Here is a 6000-nt window from a genome sequence, read left to right as displayed (position 1 = left end):
TTTATAACAGAAAAGACTAATTCTAGGATTAGGGGGAAGGGAGAAAGGGATAGAAAAATTTTTCTAAACCACCTATACGGTATTAAAGATCAGCATTTTATTATTCTTTTTGTTTATTATAACACTTACTTAATTGCTGGCTTGTGGAGTAGCTCGTCTCTGAGAATTAGAAGACTGTCACAGCCTCAAAAAAGCTCACTTCACCCTGCCCTGAAGAACTGTAGCCGCAGTGTTTCATGTTGAAGAGGACCCTTCAAAAGTCACCAGTTTCCCAAAAGAAGGAGGTTGTAATTCAGTAATTTAGTCTTTTTTCTTTCTCCCCTGGATATTTCACATGTTGTATCTGTAGACTTCCCAGCTCCTAAATGTCTGAAGGACCTTGTTTTAAACCTTCCTTTTTTCATAAATTACATTTCCATGGAATACTTGGCTGTGGATTAACAGTTTTACAGTTATGTGCCCAAAGTTGTTTCCTTTAAATGTTGATTTTTTTTTTTTTTTTCCTACTTACATCTCTTTTCCCAGGTGACAAAATGTTTGGAGCCTCATCTTGACTAGTCATGGGAGGGCCAAAGGTTCTTCCTTTTTCCAGTTCACTGGCTAGCTTGTTGGGTTTTAGAAGATAGAATTTTTTAGCATCTAAACAGGGAAATCACAGCTATTTGCCTGAAAAGAATCGTAGAGATGACAGGGCTTCCCCCCCAGAACACTCTGTGTGTAATTGCTGAAGACATTCCAAGCCACTCTAATGAAGTGTACTGTCTGCCAGTCATTATGCTCTTCTTGGAAGACCATCTGTTGCACTTCAAATATGTAAAGGTCTGCTATCATTTATTGCACCAAACAAATGCGTTTCTTTGTCTGACATGCTGTAACTCATGAATGTGGACTAAAGGTAGTTTCAGTTGCAAAGGGCAGGATATTCTCTTTTGCTGCACTATAAATGCAAGGTGCTCAGTCGTCTCAGATTTCCGAAGACAAACATACTGATTAAACCAATTTCAGTGCCTTTGAAAAATTTCAATTTATTTGGCAACAAATTGTTAACAACAACAACAACAACAACAACAAAATCTGAAATATATTTTCTCTTAACTCAGCCAGAAGCATATTGTAAGATTTTTGCTTCTGGTGAATGAACCTTTCCATTGTAGCGGTATCCAGATTTGATATATACTGACATTTTAATTAAAATTATCTTATTGTAATGGAATTCTTTAATTAGCTTATTTTTATCTTGAACTAGTAATTCAAGGAAACTTTCAGTGGTAAAAAGTAGAGTCAGCAGCTAGAAATGCTAGAACCTTTCTTCTGATAAGCATGCGTCCTTTACAAGGATGTATCACTTGGTTGTATATGGTCTTTATTTATACGAGTTAACTCGAAGCCTTTCCATGAGTAAAAGGTGCAAGATCAGGCATTAAACGATGATTTGTTTTGTTTTTCCTGCTGCAGATTTAAAGAGCGTGTACAGTCATTCATCTCAGATTTGTTGTATTTTCACGGCAGAGAAGTTCTGTTCAGGGATTTCCAACTAGAGAAATACATAACAATTTCTGTCTGATTAGGGAGTGGTCCTATCTTTTTCTCTTTCCCTTCTCCTTACCGCATAGCAGCTAATGTTCTGGTCAGAAGTAATAATATGTTAGATCTTGAATGTCAGTAGCCCCAGAGATTCTGACAAGACTATTCATGTGCATTCATACGTCTTAACCAAAGCTGACACTAAAGAGAGCAAGAATTCTCATATTCCTCTTTTTATTGCTGTGCATTAAACTCAAATCTTCTCTTAGAGACCTCTGCTAAAAATGACATACTCACCATTGGAAGAAAGCATTCTTGTAAAATCTAAACAAAGCAGTCACACATCAATATGGCACAGTCTCCTGTGAAAACTCACAGTGCAAATCTAAATTATGTTTTACACCACAATCACGGACACCTTACAAATGCTGTAAGATAGATACTAATGGGAAATAAACAGTCCCCCTAATCTTATCTCCTATGGGGGCTTTGCTATTGTCATTTTTAATTAAAAAGTAAGTGGTCTTCTAATTTCTTGAAACTATATGGTGTGTCTTTATAGGAATACTTGGATTCCCATAAGTTAAGCTAGTTGTTTTCTGAGAAACACACACTGTGTAAATATTCTGCTATACCTTTGTATACATACTTGTAGTAAGGTGTAGAGTACACGTTTGGGTAACTTTGCAGTGATCTGATCATATTGTTAAAGCCAGATAGACATTTCTTTACAGCAATGATATTTTTAATCTTCATTTTAAAATTGTTTGGTAGTAGTGACTAATGCAGACTAGGTGGCTCTGGGCATGCAGCCATTTTTAGGTAGTTTAATTTGTTAAAAATGATCTTTCTTCCCACCCAAATCCCCTTGAAACCATTTGGAGAAGAGAACTGTTGAACAGTTGCCAGTAATAAGTCCTGCTGAGACCTCTGTACCCTCCCGATAGAACTGTTGGTGCCAACTGGAGACTAACTGGCATGAGGTTGAACTCTATACTACTCGATATATTTGCTTCACATGGGCCAATTACAATAATTACCACCTCCACAGCTGAAGTTTAAGCATTCAGTCTGTACTTCATACCTCAAGGTTGTTGGCAATATGTTCAATCCTATAACCTCAATTTTCTTTGAACTAATTAAGTAGAAAATAAATACTTAGAAAAATTAGGAGAGTCTGAATGGAAATCAAATGCTAAAGAATGTCATTGGTTTTCATGTTGCTGCTGTTCTTAAGCTGCATTTCTTTCTCTTTACTTCTAAAAGGTAGCATCTTCTTTTAAATTCACCTACAGAGATTCACTAGGAGATGCAGTAGTCCACTGACTTTTTATATTCAACAGTGGAATATCTTTTAATGGGAGTCAAAAAGCAATATAAAATCCTACTTTTTGTTTTGATGCTTTCCAAAGTATTATTTCTGCCAAAATAAATACTTTTGACTAAAGGGGACAGTCATCTATCCCTTCCCACTTTTGGCTAGGTGTTTCAATGTGACTGTGAGAGTGTAAGGATATAAAACCAGGCCGAGTGACTAGCATTGTCTGCCCAGCTCCTAACAATTCCATTGGTTTAAAACTGATGCAACGGGGATCATCTCACCCCCGCCCCCGCTACCATTGTCTTTCCAAAAGACTAGTTAATTTTTAAATTGGATCAGTAGCATTTTTTTTTTAACTGGTAAAGTTTATATTACACAAAGATGAGCCTAAGATGGAGCACAAACTTACTTGGCTCTGTCTTTCCTAATATGAATGCACCGCACAGCATATATACTAAAATTTATATTAAAATTTCTTCATGCGGTTTCCCTCTAGGGAGAGGAAGAGGGAAGGAAAAGGCTACATGTGACAGATGCTAATTATGCAGCTTAATGCACTTCTGGAAGTTACAGAGATGACAACTATGTAAGAACCTATCTGAAAAATAGAAAGCATATTTTCAATAGCAATTTTTCCACTTTTTTTTTTTTTTTTTTTTTTAATCTTCCTCCTCTCCATTTTCTAAGGAGGCTTTATTTCCCAAAAAGCACCTACAGTATGCAAAGGGCAAGCAGTGTCTCGGGTCCAAAATTTGCCACCTGTGCCCTTACTGTTATTTAGTGCTGTACGTGTAACTGGGAAAGCTGGTGCCTTGTAGGTTCTGTAATTCAGATACAAAACAGGAGAGGAATGGCTCTTAAAAAAATCTCTAGTTGATGTGTTAGTTTTCTTTCCTCTTTTGTCAATATTTTATTAATTCTTGTCAATATTTTATTAATTCTTTATCCTGTATTTATTTTACCGGAAAAATTTTGTTCTGTCCTTGACTGTGCTGGTACAGTCTAATCTGCAAGTACTAATGAACCAGATCTCAAAATGCATTTTACAAATAAGTAAACTGAGACACAGAAGCTGGGTTCCTCAGAACTGTGAAGTGAATCAGTGCCAAAACCAGCGTTAGACACTAGATTAATCCTCTCATCCAGACGTTGAGCTGTGCTGTTTCAGGCAAAAGAAACGAGTTCTCAGTTAGTGAGAATTTGGTGTCATCCTGCAATCAGTGGGGAAATGCAAGAGTACATTTGCAGTGCTCCAAGCCCACACTGAGTCATCGCCTGGGATTTCCATTCCCGCTACCAAATCCCAGTTTTACCAAAGGATGCTTTATCCTCTTAGACAGAAAACTGTATCAATGCCCGTGTACTGCTGCCGAATGCTGCTTTCTTTTATTGCCTTCAAAGCACTGGATTTCTCCTTTGGGAGGTACAACTTCATCATGTCTCTCTGCGCAGTGAGGTCATCGCTTAAGGACTGCCGTGGCGCGCTGAAACTTTGGAGGGCCTTGGCGTGGCCCTCGGCACCCACGGCAGCGCGGAGGAGCGGGCTCGGAGCTCCGCCGCCGCGGGAAGCCTCCTCGCCCCGCGGTCCTCGTCGGCAGTCACCGCGGAGAAAACCATCTGTTCCCCTTGGAAAGGGGGTTGGTTCCACACGCCCTCCCCCCGCATCCCGGCTCCGTCCCCAGCTGCCGTGTTTCGATGAGCAGTGAGGGAATGAATCTCCTGCGTTAAAAATACTCCGGTTCTATTTAGATAAAAAGAAGAATCTTGCTTGCCTACACTGACATACAAAAATAGGCTTAGTGTGAGTAAATCTTCAAAGTTTCTCTTGGTGAAAATATCTAGCCTCGCTTTTTTTTTAACTTACCATATAAATTTATTTATAGAGTGTCCTTCTTTCCTCCTACTCTATCAAGACATTTGCAGAAGGTTGCCGCTTGTCTTGTTCATGAGTCCTGAAATAATTTGCAGGGCCTTTGAAACATCATCGTGTTGCATAGTTGTGATGCAATGTGCTGCTGTTGCATGAACATATCATATTTTAATGTGAGTGTCATGTTAGCGGAGACATTCGTCTTCCTTTTACTTCAAGCCCTTTACACTGGTTTGTATTTTCGCTTTGACTTCGCAGTCAAAAAAAATCCGTACATAGTAATTTGAAATTTTACGTTCTACATGCAAAGCATTGCATAGAAAATTAATAGGTAATATGAGAGGATTAACAAGATGCATACACTTTCCAAGTATCTCTTTAAAATAGCTTTCACTGTAGCATCTTAATTCTGAATAATCTCAGAGTCCTTCTGCAAAGCTGTGCATATAGTAACAGAGAAACCACCTACTTCATCCTCACAAACTGCACAATATGTATCTGCGCATGAAAAAAAAAAAAAAATCGAATTTTGGAGAACAGTTCTGCTCCAGCAGATCTGATGTCTGTGGGACTGGTGAAAGTGTTAAATATTAATGCAAGCTTTCCGTATCTTTTTAAAAAGGCTCTGAGATCCTTAGTATGGAATTTGCTCCGCGGAGCAAAGTGCCAGCAGAATATTGAGCACAGCTCTGGGGAAACCGCTGCCAAGAGGTGAAATCTGCGGGAAGGGGAGCCAGGGCCCGCGTTTTCTCTGCCGGACGTTGGCCCCAGGCTGACCTGCGGTGCTGGATGCGTGAGAAACGCCTCCGAGATGACGCCCACGAGCGGAGAGGAGCCGCGACGGCCCCCGCCGCGGGGGGGGGGGTGTGGGGGCGGTTCGGCGGCATTACCGGCGGCATTACCGGGGAGACCAGACACCGAGGTCGGGGCCCAGCACCCGCGGGCCCGCTGGCGAGGCGGGACTCGAACGCGCGGCCCCGAGCAGCGCCCCGGCGCGGCGCGGCCGCTAGATGGCGCGCTCCCAGCGGGGAAGGCGGGCGGCTCGCGAGCGCCCAGCACGCGCCTGGCGGCGGCGCGCGCCGCTGCACCCGGCCTCCCCCCGGCACCAAGGGCGGCCATCGCTGTGCGCGGCCACGTGACGGCGCGCCGGCCAATGAGAGCGCGGCAGGGGGGCCCCAACTCTCGTCCCTGTGGCCGCCATTAAAGAAAAAGGGGCTCGGAATTAAACGGGAGAAGAATCCTCCCTCCCCCTCCCCGCTCCGGCCGCGACGCGACATGGGGGAGA

Source organism: Athene noctua, chromosome 19 (assembly GCF_965140245.1).
Source record: "Athene noctua chromosome 19, bAthNoc1.hap1.1, whole genome shotgun sequence".
Classification (NCBI taxonomy): Eukaryota; Metazoa; Chordata; class Aves; order Strigiformes; family Strigidae; genus Athene; species Athene noctua.
This window is presented reverse-complemented; position numbering follows the sequence as displayed.